The 17017-nt window shown below is 51.1% G+C and overlaps 1 protein-coding gene across 2 annotated transcripts in view; it reads left to right on the forward strand.

Moving 5' to 3' along the window:
- Positions 1 to 11848, forward strand: part of P2RY2 (purinergic receptor P2Y2) — a 42058-nt gene extending 30210 nt beyond the window's left edge. Inside the window, exon 3 of one of the 2 annotated variants that reach the window (XR_011138777.1) lies at positions 6326 to 11838. The gene's annotated coding sequence lies outside the window, so the exon portion shown is untranslated. Of the gene's footprint in view, positions 1 to 6325 lie in introns of both variants that reach the window. The other variant, XM_068930780.1, reaches the window with a different exon arrangement.
- Positions 11849 to 17017: the final 5169 nt, after the last annotated feature.

Here is a 17017-nt window from a genome sequence, read left to right on the forward strand (position 1 = left end):
TGTCTTGTCTGGTATCAATTACAGAGGCTACAGAAAAGACATTTGGTTCTTCTCTTGCATTGGTTGCAGAATATTTTATCAGCCAGGTGAGACTCTTGTCTCCCCAGTTCTATAGATTGAGAGACTGAAGCACCTGAAGAGGTGGGGGAACGCTACAGGTTTCCAAGCAGATCAGTGGCAGAGCCAGGCCCAGGAGCTGCTCAAAGGCAAAGCTGGGGCCAGGCCAGCACAAATGAACCAGAAAGTTTCCTTCCTCCCCTGCCGCTGACTGGGCTCAGAGGCAATGGGGACTGAGGCAGCAGCAACTCCAGAGAGCTCTGCATGAATGCACAGGTGAGGATAGATCAAGCTTGGTGCTTAGTGTGTAAGTTGAGCCAGGCAGGATAAGGCCTGTGCCCCCACCAGTTGCCCACACCAGCCCCTCTCCCTGGATGCTAGGGAACCAGGCACACCAGGGAGCTGCAGTCCCATGCAGCCCCGAGACCCTGAGCAAATCACTGCAGCTCTCTGCTCTGCGATGAAGGGGAGACAGAGACACAGGAGGAAGCAAAATGGTGCAGACTAACATACCTGCACTTAAAATACAGCAGCGACCTAACAGTCACGGAGGTGATAAGTGTCCAACAAGCCTTTAAAGGTTTTGCCTGAACTCTGCAAAGCACTACTAGCTATCTGAGTAGGACCTGCTGAATGTGTTTGCTCCATAGCCACCTCGAACCTTCTCTCTTGATGTGTGGTTTTACCATTATTGCAGCTTTTATGGGCTTGTTTGTTGCATTCCTGTGGCAGAAGTGCCTGAGTGTGTGTGTGCGTGTCCCTGTGCATGTTCAGGGGCTTGGTGCTGGACCTATGGCTGGTGACAGACCAGGCCACCTCGATTTGAAGCTTATTCACATGAAAGCCCCAGGGCAGACACCAGTGACGAGTTCAGCTGTGGGTTCCTCCTGAATTGGAGCAGCTGCAGCGCTGGATGAACTGGTCAGCTGCAGAGGATAGTGGTGCTGGGGGGCTTCAATTCTCAAATCAGGAGGCAGTTTGCTCCAGCCCAAAGTGGACTGGATCAGAGCGGGAGGGATGTGAGATGCGTGCAGGGGAAGCTCTGCTAGACGACGGGGACCTTCAGCCACCCCGTGTGCAAAGCAACGCGGGGCTGCAGGGTTGTATCTTGGCCTCAGTTGCTCTCTTCACTTATCTGCAGTGGGTGAAAGGTGCAAGATGTCACTGAACATGTTGAGCAAAACAGTTGTGGAGTGAAAGCACAGACTGGAGTCAACGAACGGTGGGAACGGCACTGTTTGGACTAAAGAGACTGATTAGAGCTGTTCAAGGCCCTGAGACGGCTGGTCTCACTGTGGCAGGAGCGCAGTCGGAGAGCACAGTGCTGGGAGCTGAGGGCTCGGTTCTGACATACCGCAGCAGGACGGAGGCCAGCTGCCTGGGACCTGCTCTGCCTGCTACTGCCAAGCACGGGGCAGAGGCCAAGGGCCAAGCATGCATTTTGGCTGTAATTGCTGGAGATCTAGTGATTTTAGCACTCTTATGATGGTGACTCCAAGCCTTGATTGTCAGGAAAAGCTAAGCGCTGCCTTTGGGAGCGAGGGCCCTGATGGGCCTCTGCATCCCCCAAATTTGCATCCAGGAGTTAATGTGCCGGATGCACAGGACACCCGCGGAAGGGAAATAGGAAATCACTTCCTGCAATGAATTCCCCTGCAGCTTTCACCTGCCACATCCCTGGGCAACCTGCTTTAGCCATCCGTGCTTGAGCAGAGGGTTGGACTAGACGATCTCCAGATGGCCTGCCAGCCTCAGTGATTCTGTGATTATGATTCACTTAACCCAATATTTCTTTCCAACCTCTGTTATTTCATTTGCTCTTCTCTCAAACCAGCTAGGGCTTGGCTCTTTGGGCACCACCCTTCGCTTAAGCCTCTAGGCTTCAAATTCAGGGGTTGACTTGGTCCAGTCAAGGAGGCAATTGCCATTAAAAGTAGCAGCCGCAGAGGTGTCATAGCCTGAGGAGGAAATATCTAAAGCGAAGCAGACGTGACAGACATCCTTCTGTGGTGTGTATGGATCTGTGTATCGCGGATGAAGCTCCAGCTTCATCCTTGTCTCACTTTCCATGAGTGTGAGATGTTTGAATATTCTCCAGAACAGCACTTACAGGAATTGTCACCTAGTTCTCTTGAAAGCCTCAAGGCTCCACAGCCTGTAGAACATATTTAAGCTGATTAGGACATTGAACCTGGCTTGCTGGTGTGCTTGGATAAGTATCAATCCCTCTTCTGGAGGAAGGAGGATTCATTTGTCTTAATTTCAGCAGGTAAATGTCAACCATTGGACTGTGAGCTGGGCCTCCAGGGTCAGAGAGGACACTTCAAAGGATGACTAACTGTGTCTCTGGAGAGGCAGGGTGTGTTGCCCTCTGGAGGTAGCTAATTTGCTCCATCATCTGTAGAAGAAGCTCTGAGACTCGGACATGGACATTTTAAACCATGGCTGGCCTCATCAGATCGAAGTTAGGTATCTAGGATGTATGTCCATCCGATGTGGCTATCATACTCTCTGCGGAGAGGGAATTAGGTGCTTCCAGGTGTTGCTCATCCATCCCAAGGCAGCTCAGAGCCCATGCTGAGCCTGGGTTGCCTCTCCAAACCTGGCACGTACCCATGAGACATCGGCCCATCTCCAACCAGAGCAGGCAGCAATTCATCCCCTTCAGAGGTCTTGGCAACCATTTGCTGTGCCCAGATGTTTGTCAGGCAGCAACCCTCTCACCTCCTCTGCTCTACAAGAATGCAGACATCTCCACCAGCTGTGCTAACATCTGGGCTTTGCTCTCCTGGGGGAACATCCAAATCTGAGGACAGAAGTTCATCCACTTCAGCGGGAGCTTTTAATCTCTGATCTAATGACTACCACGTGGCCCTGGACACTGATAGAGATTACTGGGGAGGGAGAGAGGAAGAAGGACTGAAGGAGGCTGTTGTTCGACTGTCAACATTGCCTTGTGCAACGGATGTCGCAAGGGACCACAGCTGCCTAGCTCACCCTGCCGACAGCAGGGTTCCCTGCAGGGGGTGAAGCAGGCCTGCTCTGAGGGGCTGCAGAGAACTGCTCACAGCACACTGTGGTGGGTAGGAGAAAGCCTCATGTAAAGGCTTGAAAAGGATTGACATTAACAGCAAGGAGCAAAGAACATCATCACTTGTGTCACTCTTGGAAGTCTGTCCTCTTGAGTTTACCTGCCAACAACTGGATCTTATTCCCAGGGGAATTTGAGGTTATTTTCTCCATGACTTCTAGTGTGTCTCTTGGAGAGGCCAATAACATCAAGAGAGAAGCTGCAAATTATGACATGTTAGGCAGATGCCCTGCACTCAGGGGCTAGGAGAGCTCTGGCTTGGGTTTACCAATCCACCAATACAAGGCAGCAGGAGACCAGCTGTTCCCAATTGCAAAATAAAGGGACCCACAAACACAGACACATTTGTAGGATTCAGAAACTACCGATGAAAGTAGGAACTAAAGTAAAAGCGAAAATTTGTTTTCTTCTCTGTCTAAATGCCTGTTTCCAGCCTGACATTCTCCCCCTCTACTTCACATGGGAGCAGACAGAGCGCTGGGCAGTTGCATCTCAGTTACCATCAAAGTGTAGCTTCAAGGACTTACCTGCTCACCTTCTGGACTCAGGAGAGACTCCCACCTTCCCACAAAAGTGGACAGACTTTATCTCCTGAGGCTTTCCTCTCCTCCCTTCCACAGGATCACTGAGGTTGGAAGGCACCTCTGGAGATCCTCTAGCTCAACCCCTCTGCTCAAAGCAGGGTCATCTACAGCAGGCTGCCCAGGACTGTGTCCAGTCAGATTTTGAATATCTCCAAGGATAGAGACTCCACAACGTCTCTGGGCAACCTGTTCTAGTGTTTCACCACCCTCATAGAAAAAAAGGTTCTTCTTATGTTTAAACGAAATTTCCTATGTTTCAGTTTGTGCCTGGGCTGGGCTGTCACCCACAGGTTAGGGTCAGGATCAGCAGGGCTCGTGGCCAGAAGGAATAGGTCTGTGGTGGGGCTGGAGACCAGCACCACTATGGTGCTGTGTGGCAGGTACTGATGGCTGAGCTGAAATGGGGTCCTGAGTCTGGGCAGGGATGTGGGGAGGCCCCAGGAGAGGCTGCTCAGCATAATTAAAGCCAGTTAGTGACCTCAGATTTGCATATGACAAGCGTCTTTGCTCCCAGGTGGCAAGGACTGGTCACAAAGAGGAGAGAACATATGTGGAGGTCATCCCAGTCTCTTGAAGACTTGGTTAGTGAACACTGGTCGTGTGCTGAAGATCATAGTATCTGTGAGGCTGGAGATCAAGAAGGGATTTTTCTTCCTGGTTGGGGCCATGGATATCTTCATGGAAAACTTTTATGGAGTCTTCGGCTCAGTTTCTCTGCCCGCAGCACGCTGCTTCAGCTGAGGCAAGAGTGCCTCCACGCAAAAAGACCCCATAGCTCTGGACATGGGGATCTCGTTTCTGCTAGTAATTTTCTGTTTCCTTCAGATCTTTGTCTTGCAAATAGTCACGGGAAACACTTCTTCTCCTCTGTGCATCGTTGGTACTGGCAGAGTGAGGGATCACCCTCAGCCAGGACCTTGCAGCAGTCTTACCCTATCTGATTTCCAGCCGTGACACTTGTGATGGCTCTGTGCAGGCTCAGGAGCAATGAAAACAATCTAATCCTCTATTGTCCTTGCAAGGGAATTTCAATGGAAACAAAAGTGTAAGAAGCTAGCCAAAAGGAAATACCCCCAGAGAGATGTCAAGGCAGATTTTAAGAACTATATACAAACCACCCGGCATCCTAGAGCGGGAATAAAGAGGGAAACAACTATAAAAATGGACAGTTTTACTATTTAAAACAGCCTGAATCATTTCTACTGCAAAGAACAAACAACTATTACTCATTTCACTTGAGAATAGACATCCTGACCTTTGTGAGCCTGCAGGACAGGGCTGCATTGCCCAATGTCGTGGCAGGTGAGACACAGGCCCAGGCTGAAAGAGGGAGGCTGAGAAAACATCCACGGCAGCTTCCCCAACTGGAGATGCCTGCACTGGGCTGGGGTCTGTCTCCAAAGCATGCACATGTTGTCTGTCTCCCCGCAGCACCCAAGTACTGCTGAGGCCTAAGGTTTTTCTTCTCCGTGGTATTCCTCAGCAGCGGGGATGTCCTGATAACTCCACTCTGCTTGGGGAGCTGAGGGTCTGGAGACCAGGTCCATGGAAGGACCTGCAACAGTTATGGCAGCAGTGAGGTCTTTCACCTGCTCCAGCTGAATTTAGGGTCATCTTCAGAGTTTTCTGCCTAGCAGGCAGCTAGCACCTTCTGCTGTGGACTAGCAGTAGGTTTAGGAGGAGTAGAGATGTTGCCCTGTTCCCACTTGGCACTCCGATTCCTGTTGTTCTCCCTGCCCTCATGGCCTGACCTGTCCCTCCTGTCCCCATGTCCTGGTGGAAAGCTGTGATCAGCAAACGAAGAAGGTGTTGATGGCCGTACGGGAAGAATCTGCTGATGCCTGTGTGTCCAGGAGACGTGTTTGATCTCTTTTCCAGGACCTTGTGGATTTTAACACAGAACAATTCACAGAGCTTGTCTGAGGCCACTGCTTTTGTGTTTGGCTTGGAGCAAGGCCATAGCATGAGTCATAAACCACTTACTGTTTGTTTAATATACCAATTCCGGCTCTATTGAATCTCGAAGAGGGAAGTTAATTCATAATCCAAATCAATTTCATTAAATTGCCTGAGGAGGAGAAGGAGGAGGAAGAGAATCACAGAATCACACAGAATCACGGAATGGCCATGGTTGAAAGGGATGTCTGGAGATCATCTAGTCCAACCCCTCTGCTCCAGCAGGGTCCTCCTGAGCACATTGCACAGGATCATGTCCAGGCGGGTTTGGAATATCTCCAGAGAAGGAGACTCCGCAGCCGCTCTGGGCAACCTGTGCCAGTGCTCTGGGCAACCTGTTCCACAGGGAAGAAGTTTGTCCTCACATTGAGACAGAACCTCCTGTGTTTCCGTTTGTACCTGTTGCCTCTTGTCGTGTGGCCGGGCACCACTGAAAACAGTCTGGCCCCATCCTCTTGACACTCTCCCTCTAGATACTTGGACACATTGATGAGGTCCCCTCCTCAGTCTTCTGTTCTGCAGGCTAAACAGGCCCAGCTCTCTCAGCCTTTCCTCATAGGAGAGATGCTCCGGTCCCCTCATCATCCTGGTAGCCCTCCACTGGACTCTCTCCAGTAGTGCCATGTCTCTCTTGCAGTGGGGAGCCCAGAAGTGGACCCAGTACGCCAGAGGTGACTTCATCAGGGCAGAGTAGAGGAGGAGGATGACCTTCCTCAACCTGCTGGCAAGCGAAGGTGAAACCAGTCAGTTCAGAGTTAATGACGCCACATCAGCTAGCCATTTTATGTTGCCTGCTGGTGTGAACACTTCTTCCTCCTACAACTATCCTAGGACCTACACGGATGCAAGGGAGGAACACAAACCACTGGAGAAAGCTGCTTGGAAGATGCCCAAGAAATCAGCTTGTCTGCATGCAGCTCCCAGCATAGACTTCTCTGAAAAGCAAGCAGTGACGTCTCCAACACCTGGGGGCCTTCCTGTGTTAATTCTTGGCAAGTGATGGAGTTGCGGAGGAGGGAGGCCAGTATGCTGAAATGCAGAGCAAGGAAGAGGGAGAAAAGCAAACAGGAGGACAAGTCCAGCTGCCAGCAGGGTGGTAGCCAAGATCTTGGGTGTCCTGGTTGCTTGTAGTTGAAAAATTTTCTGCAAGTATGAACACTGTGAAGATAGGTGTTCTCTCTGGAGGCCATGAGCTTGACTTAGGGAACAGCCAGCGTAGATCATTGCTGTGGATAAGTCATGGGCCACGAGGCAGCTCCTAATATCTGGGACCAGGTGCTTTCCAGGGCATTTGTATGTTCACCCGGCAGCAGCTCAACCACGCAGGATGCAGCTCAGCCATTCCACAGTGACTGAGCAGAAAAGCACATTCAGGAGCTCCAGTGTGAGATGGGACGCCCAGGTGCATCATGCCCCAAGGTTTTGATTAGCCAAGAGTTGTTTTCAGCCATTCTCATCCTGCTGGAGTGATCCAGTGTCTCCTCTTCTGTGTTAAAAAAACAGATGTCAAAGTGCCTGGCAGAAGGATATTTAAGGACATGCTTGATTACGGCAAACTGGTAGCAGCCCACGCCCTTGGCCTCTGGAAGATGAGGTCCCATTGACTGCCGATGCTTTGCGCTTAGAGCCACACATGTTGGCGAGGGCCAGTCTGGACTGAAGAGGTCCAAGCCCACCAGCCGCTGCAAGTGCTACCAGTTTCAGGAGAGGTGCAGCTGAAAAGGAGATGGCACATGCTGATCCCAAGGGTGGCACGAAGAGATCAGGGCTGGAGGGAGCATAACTACAAGAAGGAAGGTGGGTGCGTCCCTGGGGACCAAAAGCTTTGGCTAGAGCTATGCCTGTGGCATAAAGGAAAGCTCCCCCAGGCACCAGCACCACCACTGGAGAGCAAACCCCGGACAACCTGGCTGAACAGGCCATGCTTCTGACTGCCCCCATGTCCACCTCTCAGTGACACAGTTTTGGCTTTGAAGACAACATTGTATCTCCACCCCTCCCTCAAATGGCAATGTGTATCTGCTTGTTCAAATATGACACAGTCACATCGACCTGCAGGAGATACAGCTCAAATCTTCCTGGAAGCCCTGCCAACTTCTTATATATGATCAATACTATTTTTCTGGTTTTATTTTAATTGTGTTTGTTATTGTTTTGTTTCCGTTAGAATAAATTTTTCCTGAGTATCCAAGAATAGAGGATCATGTAAAATAATAATAGGAAGGAAGTGGAAATGCCTAGGATTGCTGGCTATGTTAAATTAAACCTATTTCACAAGGGGTTTTTTTTTTTTCTGTTTATGCCAAAGCTGCTCCTCCTCACCCTAGTCTTTAACTGCAGGAGAGGAGTGAAGGAGAAAGAGGCACAGTGCAAAATGAGAGATCTGGGGTCATTTCCCAACCCTGGTAACAGACCTCCTCGGTGACCTTGGGCAAGCATCTCTGAAGCAGAGAGCTGAGGACATGGGGGTGCCTGCTGTCAGGAGCCGAGGTCCCAGCTCTTTCACCTACCAGGAGCTCAGCTAGAAGGCATCTGGCCAAGCGGTCCTTAATTTTCCTGAGTACCCCCAGGAAAACAAAGGGGAGCCACAGCAGGGTTCAATGAGGACGCAGGGTCTTTCTCCCGGGATGCACCAGCCCTGTGCAAGTGGCCAGCCTGCGGCGACCAGCTAGAAAGTAGCAGTTACAGCCAAAGACTTGAGACCTCCCAGGACCCTTCACGACCTCAGCTGTCCTGTGATTTTGCCCTGCATTTCAAAGCAACAGTAGCAAGATCTGTTGCCAAAGTGAAAAATAAATTTAAAAAACAGACTTTATGCATCTTTATGCTTGACTGGGATCCCCAGCATTTCCAAACCAGATCAGTAAGGAATATATACAGCCTGGTGCATTATTTTTGGTGTCGCACTCCATGTTTTTTAACTGCTCCTCTGTGAATGGTGAGGGCTGGAAAGCTGGTCTGGAGGAAAGCAGCAATCCTCCCGCTGTCTCCTGGCTGCAGTGGACAGAGCTGTCCGAAACATGATAAATAATATGAGCCCTGCGATAACATCGCCAGCGTGGGCAAAACTTGCTGTATTTATTCAAATGAGACCTTAATGGGTTAGGTGCACTGGCAAAACTCATTGGAATAGATAACTACTCGCTGTATCACTGGAGCAGCTGATCCCCGTTGTGTTTGCAACCATTTTAGGTTCCTGGTATTGTGTCTTTAGCCCAGATGCCTAAAGCCAGACTCAGTAGTCAGCTGCAGTGATTTAACACACCAACTGCCCTACCTTCTCCTGCTCTACCTTGGAAAGCAAATGAACTGCTGTCAATCTTATATCTGTCTATTTTATCATTAAAGTTTATATTACAGCAGCTTCCACCCCACTTAGTTCCGTGCTCTCGGTTAGATGTGCACAGAAAGAGAGGAATCAAGCTGAAATAAAGAGTTTTAAAATGTGCCTTTCTTTCCTGGCACCTGTGGATAAGCTGTCTGTTTAGCTAAAAAAAAAGATATGAGCTTATTTGTGGGAAGAAGATAGGAAAATTATACCCGGTAGAGAGGTTGATACTCTGCTGAAAGGGAACTATCACTCGCAGCAGCAGTGTCACGAGTTAAAATTACCCAGAACTGCCCCATTCCGAGCATGTGTGCACGCTGCCTGCCACCACCACAGCGCGTGGGAACAAGATGATCTTGTTTGCAGTCAAAATCTCCTCCTTTCCCTGCCCCGACACGGAGAAACATGCTGCCTTCTTGTTTTTACAACATATCCCAAACGGGACGGACCTGCTTTAACATTTTTGGCTTGGGCAGGTCTACGGCTCTCAAAGCAGCGTGGGAGGGCAAGGTGGCAGGCGGAGGGGCCCTGGGCATGCATGAGCCACTGGCTTCACCCTCAGTGGGGCTGGGGTCCGTGGATGGGCAAAGCTACCCCTGCACCAATTGGCTGGTCCTTCCCAGCATGCCAATGGGAAATGGCTGGCGCTAGCTACCGGTGGCACTGAGCAAGCTGGGATTTACTGGTCAGAAAGCAAATGTCCTGTGCTCTTCCAGGTCTCCACCTTCTGAGGGTCTCAGCATTCAGGACTTGCTTTTGGCCCACCAGTGCCAGCCCCTGCCCTCTTCCTCCCCGCCTCCTGGCTCCCTCCTCGCTCATCCTCTGTGGATGAGAACCAACTTTCCTGGTTATATATGTGCTTTGGATGTCCTATCTCCGTCTCACACAGAATCTGCTCCTGAGTCTGCTCAGCCTCCTCTGTTGGCTGGAGAATCTGCCCAGATCCAGCATATCTTTCATCACTCCTGAAGGTCAGGGCTACCCAGCACTCAGCAGCCCCAAGGAAAGGATATTTTGGAGCACGAATTGGAGTGCCACATGGCTATTGTCTCCTCTCCATCTCCAGCTGTCAGAGCCATACAGAGTCCTTGTGGCCACAGTGGGCCATTTCTCAGGGCCTTCTCCTGGTACCCAGGGACATAGGTGTCATAGCATGTTGATGGCAGCTGCCAAGGGACTTGACCCAACACTCCCACATAAGCGGAGAGGCCTCCCAAAAACACCGACCTAGGAGCTAAGGCCAAACTTAATCAAAGGAGAACAAGCACGGATGTTTTCCAAGAGCAAAGAGCCCTAGGAGCCTGCAGTGTAGCCTTCCTCTCTGGAGGGAGGTGGTGCTTCAGCCAAAACACACATTAGGGGCCAAGCGGGTGAATTTTACAGTGATATTCAACCAGGAGGTCAGGCGAGGGATTCTACCAGCTTCCTGGAGAGGGGATTCATAGAAGGTGGCCCTGAGTTTCATCTGGGCACCAAGAAGCTACAGGACCCAGAAGATGGTTCCTCAGCCCCCTTGGCAGCCCACCTCCACCCTGAGCTCAGCCATGTGCCACCAGGGACAACCGCAGGAGGGACAACCCCGAGGAGGAACCCTCTGTGCAGCAAGGGACAGGTCTGCGCCCCATCACTGTGCCAAAAAAGAGTGAACAACCACGGCCCTGTGCTGTCACTAGCTCTTCCTCAGGAGGGAATGGAGAAGAAGCTTTGCACAGGATGATTCATGAATCTTCCGGCTGGAAGTGACACTGGATCCATGCAGGGCGGTTTACTGCAGCTGCAGGCTCAAGGTTTCTCTCTACCCTTTCTGAAAGAAAGCCAGCCTTGATTTTCTCTCTCAAGTGATGATTTGCGTCCTTCAAAAGCATTGGGCTTCAGACCTGTATAGCTTTATCTCCTAGGTTTTGTGGTGCATTTTCACATCTTTCCCTCAGCCCTGGGGTATCCCAATGATGTTTCTTGGCACTTCTAAGTTCTAATTTCTGGATGGGCCCAGGCTAATTCAGGCCCCAGCACAGTGTGTTGTTGGCTTGGGGATGTTCCCTCTGGCCATAGACACCCTGCTCTGGAGGATAAGACAGTGTCTCCATACGGATGTGATTTATGAGTAGAGCTATTGTTAAGGCCTTCCCCCTTCCCGGTGACACCAGGGCAGTTGCAATGCTCTGTTTTTCAGGTTTGGCCCTCATGTCTGGGTTTGTGGTGTGGGCAGAGACTCATCAGTTCTGGGAAGGGACTTTGGGAGGTCTCCTGTCCAATCTCCTACTCCAGGCAGGGTCAGTGATGACCTCATGCCAGGTTGCTCAGGGCTTTCTCCAGTTGGGAACTGAACAATTCCAAGGACAGAGCATGCATGGGGCAGAGCCTGGCCTCCACATCAGCAGGGCCGGTGGTCTCTGGTATGCATCTCCCCCAGGGCTGGCCAGGATCCCCATCCTGACTTGTGTCTGAAAACCTCCCTTCCTCCCTGCAGCACCCAAAAGCAGGTGCAAAGTTCTCAGGTCCTTGAACGCGGCACCGCAAGGTGACACATCGAAAAGGAAGCTGCAATAGCAATGCTTAGTTTGTCCCTGCCCAAAGGCCAATGCCTGGCTTGCCTGTACCCAACAGCTGATAGACTCTGAGGACCATATTCTCCTTGCTATAGTTCACCTTCCTGTTCAGCCCCTGACGTGTTGTGGTTCAGCCCCTGTCAGTGCCCAACAGCCAATGCAGAATAATGCAAGTTACCCATCAATGAATGAGGGTTAATGCCAGGGTCATCGCTCGACTCTACATATAAGATGTTATGATCACACCGAATGTAGTTGTCTGAGTAGAAATGTCAAGTCTACACCCTGGCAGCTTTTTTTGTCCATCTGTAAGTGATGGAAGAGAAAACTTTGTCCCGGTTTTCTAGAATTCTGGCTTTTCCTAGAAAATCTCGGTTACTCTCTTCCTATAAAAGAGAGGGAAATTCTTGCGGGGGGGGGGGAAACTCTTGGGACTTGGCTTCCTTTTTCTTCCTTTTTGAGAAGACTGTGCTTTTCTGAAAAGCAGAAACGAAAGAGAGAAGTGAGATCACATGAGTTGTTCCACACAAGAAGTTGCCTAGATGATGCGAAACATAAAACAGATGTTCTCCTTATATCCACTTCAAAAGAAGTGTCCAGCTGGGTCCTCTCTGAAACGGAGGGGCAGGGACACCTGGGTGCCTTCCTCACTTGCGTTGCCCACCTATTTCTCATTCTTTTGCTTCGGTTTGGATATTCTTTAGTGACCGTGCAGTGTCCAGAGACACTTGAGGGAGCTCTGGATTTACAAGCAGCACCCCAGGAAAACCCAAATTTGTCCAGGGAAATGCAAAGGGGAACCAATATGTGGCCAGATATCGCCTCATAAAGCAGCAATATTGCAATATATTGGGAGTAGATTAGGCTTGTTGGAGGTAATACCTCGTTTCGAGTAGCAATGTGAAGGTTCTTTTAATCAGCAATGTGTGTGCATGGGGATCACTGGCAATCGCAAGGGGCTCCACCATCGTAGCAGAGCCACCAGACAGGGAATCCTGGGTTCCTGGTGCCAGCCGTGACCACAGGCAGCGCTGAGCAACCTTCACCTCTTGATGAGGAAGTCACCAATCAAATATTTGCCATTGCCGCCAGTGTGATACACCACCTCCAGCCCAGGAACCACCAGAGCCTGAAAGCCTACTGGGTCCCTGTGTGTTCCTGGCAGGCAAACGATCCTTTCTGAGTCTGCGAGCGTGACACAACCCAATGAAGGGAAACGGCAACAGGAGTTGCCAATGGAGCAAGAGAACCGCATTTATTGGGTATAAAATGCCCAGTGGTCCTGTCTGCAGGGACCTGATGCATCTGTCTGTTGGGACAACAGCAGGGGACACCTTGCCAGATGCCCTGGCCTTGGCCCTGGCGAGCAAAGAAAGAGTCCCTCGTTTGAATGCAAAGCATTAAATCTGTGATTTCTCTCCTTCTCCACACTGCGCTGGCCCACAGGGGATGCAAGCGGCTCGTGGTGGGGAGGAGAGACCGCTATAGGGTCTGGTACCCCAAAACCCATATGGGACGGGGCTGGAGGGAGGGTTTCAGCTTCAGAGCAATGGAGCAGGTAAGGATGAGCTAGGGTGGGCACAAGGAGGCATTTCTCACATCTCCACTACCCTTAAATCCCTGTCTTGGGACATTGCTCTTTTGAAGCCCACAGTCTGCAGATGAGTAAAGAGAGACCAAGATGAAATTTGGACCAGCTCCTAGTGGTGAGACCTGTTTGGTGGCATAGGAGGCCCATGACAGGATGGGGTTAAGCACTGCTCCAAGCAACGGAGAGCTGCCCCAGGAAAGCCCTTACCTGGTCATTCCTTCTCCCATATCATGGAGTAAAACTGAGAGTAGGGCTCTGAGCTGCTGTTTCTGAGAGTGCCAGAGACTCCCTGGTGAATGAAAGGAGACAGGCAATACCACAATATTGAATGAAAAGGCACAGGAAATATGACAATATTGAATGAAAACATCTCCCTTCCTCCTGCTAGCTCATCTTGACCTCCCTTTTCCTTGCCTTTTTCTTACCCTGGCTCCATCTAACGACGGTCCTGCAGCCTGTGCTAAGGCAGGCATTGATTAATGCTATGCCCTTTTAATATGGGATCAGGCTAATGCTTCCTAAACCAATTTAGGTTGTCCAGCTCTTTCTCTGAGCTCTGGCTAAGCCCAGACATCAAACCCAAGTTGTGGGGAACCACCAGGCAGGTGATTATCAGATGCTGAAGTGACCTGTCTGCATTTGCCCCAGCATCACTCAGACTGTCCCAATCTCCCATCCCAAGATATTTAGCTAAAAGGGAAGCAACATTTACCTTTGCTTCAGGCAGCAGCTCAGCCTCTCTCTCCAGGCCCACTGACAAGGCTGGGAGCCAAGTATCTGGTCCCACAGGCTGCAGAGGACAAGGCAACCCCAGCCCCAGGAGAGCAGGCAACACGGTTGTCACGTGGCTGTGACTCGAGGGCAATTGCTTTGCCAGAGGAAAATCTCTCTGGCTGGGGCTCTGCCTCTGGCCAAGCTGCCAAAGCAAACAAATGATCAAGGAAATTGTAACAAGTTGGGGGGGAAGTTATTTTAAATCTTTCCCGGATGGGAAATAGCAGAGGTACCTGCAGGTGTCGTGTGCCTTGACCTCCTCATCCCTCTCTGTAGACGTGGTCCGGAAACCAGAGGCGAAGGAGGAGCCCAGAGGCAGCAAGCTGAAGGGACACAGTGTGCTCCTCCACCAACCCTTGGGAGCTGGAAGCATGGCCAGCTCCTGCTGCCGGCTGCGCAGGTTTGGCAGCGTGTGTTGCTGCCGAGCGCCCATGAACAAGCCGAGGAGAGCTGAGCCCTGAGATGTGCTAAGACTGGGATGTGCTCCCCTGACAGCCAGATCCTAAATCTCTTTCCCCTGACTGATAGGGGGTCTCCGGAGCCCACCACTAGGCTGCACACCTTACTGCAAAGGGAGGCAACCCACTAGTTTTCTGCTGTCCCTTTTGGGGTAGAACAGAGAGATTCTCACTGTGACCATGCTCACCCCAACCCAGCTCCTCTCCAGAAACCCTTTGGTGCAGCTGAGCTTGCTGAGAGCACAGACACTGCAGGTAGCCTCCCAGCCACCTCTGGCAGTGTCATGACAGGTAGCAGATCTAACATGGATGAAGACAGCTGGTTCCTTTGCAGAATGATGAGGCTGCGCAAAGTTGGACCATCCTGATTGCTGTTAGAGATGGGCTACTGGCCCAGGTGACTCTGTACAGCAGAGTTCCCCTGGGGCTGACCGCTTGCTTTTGGACTCCTTTTTGTTATTGCCTGGTATATGGACCCTTTCCGTGGACTACTGGAAGACCCCAATTCTCCCAGCACTAGCACAGGGATGCTGGGTCCCCAAGCCTCGTTACAGCTCTGCTCTGAGCCACAGTATGCCGTTGTGACAGACAGGGATGATGCCTATTTTTAAAGAGTTCTGTTGGTGACAAGAGCAAGACACCTATCCAGGACATCCGTATGTCAGGAGCTTGGGGTCTTCCAGGGACAGGAGGAACTGCAAAGAGGAGAAAATCCTGAAGGGTTAGGGGGATGTTTTGGCACAGGGTGGAGGGGAAGGAGCTGAATGAGTGATTATGGCCAGCCTGGAGGTGTTTGATTTACACTTACCCATGCAAAATCCAGAGATGCTTCCATTCAAAAACCCCAGCCCTGCCCTCAAAAGGAGAAAGTGCAATATTTGTAATGATGATGTGGTGAGAGCTGATGACCTTCCACTTTGCAGATCCTCATAGCAATGGAGGTGGACAAGAGCAAAGGACGCCACCGAGTGAATCCCGCCCTAGGAAATCTCCTTCGTCCAAGGAAGATCCAAGCCGTGGGACTTGCTGGCTGCAAAAACCCACAGACATGGGGGTCTCATCCCCAAAAGAGGATGGTGCCCGGGGTGACTGTGGCACTTGGTCATTGCTACCATCTTCCTTTCTCCTTCCTACCTCTGCTGTTCATCTTGGCATTTTGTCTGAGCTTTGGAGGAGCCAGCATAGTAGGAGAGGCTGCTCAGGGTCCCTGCTGGGTCTCCCTAGCCAGCCAAGCCCAGCAATCCCTGCAGGGTGGCCTGGGGTAGGTTTATCACCCTTAGGGACCTCAGAGCTCAGCTGGGTTCATTGCCAGCTTCCCCAGCCCTGCTCATGGTTCATTGGGGTCCTGGCTTAGCTCACTTGAGGGTCCCTCCAGGTTGTGTCCAAATTAAACCTTCACCAACCCCCTAAGGATCCGTCATATTAGAAGTACACGCAAAGTCATTGGTGTCTTGTCATTAACTTGACGTTGCAGACCAGTAGGGGAGAAGGATGAAAAATGGGAATGGAGGGATGCTGCAGGAGACAACTGCAAGGTGTCTGCCTAAGACAGAAATGACACACATGGCCAGGGTCCATGAATCCACAAATAGTTCATTTAAGCCTCAAGAGCAAAGAAAACCAACGAGAGGAAGCGACCCGGAGACTCCAAGGCACATCAGGGTGTGTCGGTAAGAGGAAAGGAAGCCTGGAAAGAGCTTAATCATCTACACGCTGGGGGAGGAGAGGATCAGCTCCCCCATCATCTGCTGCTGACGTCTGCTGGGCTCAAAGCGAGCAGGTGTGAGAGGAAGACAGGCTGAAACACACAGTTCTCGAGAAACGCTGAGACATAGGGATGGCGGATACTCGTAGAATAGATCCCACTTGGACCAAAACCAATTTGTTTTTTTTCTAAATTCCCAGAAAAGACAAAGCTTCCCAGCTCCCACAGAGCCTTGGCCTGATGGGTACTCTGGGCTCACAGTTGGCTGCAGGGACCTCATCAGACCCAGCAGGAAATTTGGGTTGGGTCCTCTGAAACATGCGCCTGGGACTCATCTGAAGCTCTTGCACTGGGGGTGGAAGGTTAAACCCAGTGCCAGTTTTTCCAGCCCAAATGTCCAGCAGCCAGAAGGATTGTCCTCTGTTGGATCTTCCATCCTAGGCAGGAGGATCAGTATTGGCTGTGCTGCACACCAATTATGGCAAGAGGACAGAGGGCATCATCAGGATGGAGCTCGAGGGACAAGACTTTTTCCACCCAACACCATCTCTGCCCAACCAATCCATTTGAGGACTCACCAAATTATCTTAGCTGCCCATGTGCAGGTGTCTAGTCCATTTGAGATGCCCAAGGTAAACCTCCATCCTCCAGCTACCTCACGGACCTCCTCTCCATCCTTTGCCACCCCTACACTCTGCCACCCCCATGTGAACACTCCAGGCACCCCAGGGCATGTCGCAGGGCTCTAGGTGTCTATGTGTGAGCCCTGGGGTGACACAACCAGTGGAGCAGTGGGAGCAATGCAGCCAGCTGCAAACACACGTTGAGCGCGTTGACCGATTTCCCAGGGAATTTCTGGATTCCAGGGCTCATTTCATTCTTGCCAAAGAAAGTTGTTCCTTTGGTATTTCTGCTAGAAAGGCT

This window comes from Struthio camelus, chromosome 1, assembly GCF_040807025.1.
Source record: "Struthio camelus isolate bStrCam1 chromosome 1, bStrCam1.hap1, whole genome shotgun sequence".
NCBI classification, from domain to species: domain Eukaryota; kingdom Metazoa; phylum Chordata; class Aves; order Struthioniformes; family Struthionidae; genus Struthio; species Struthio camelus.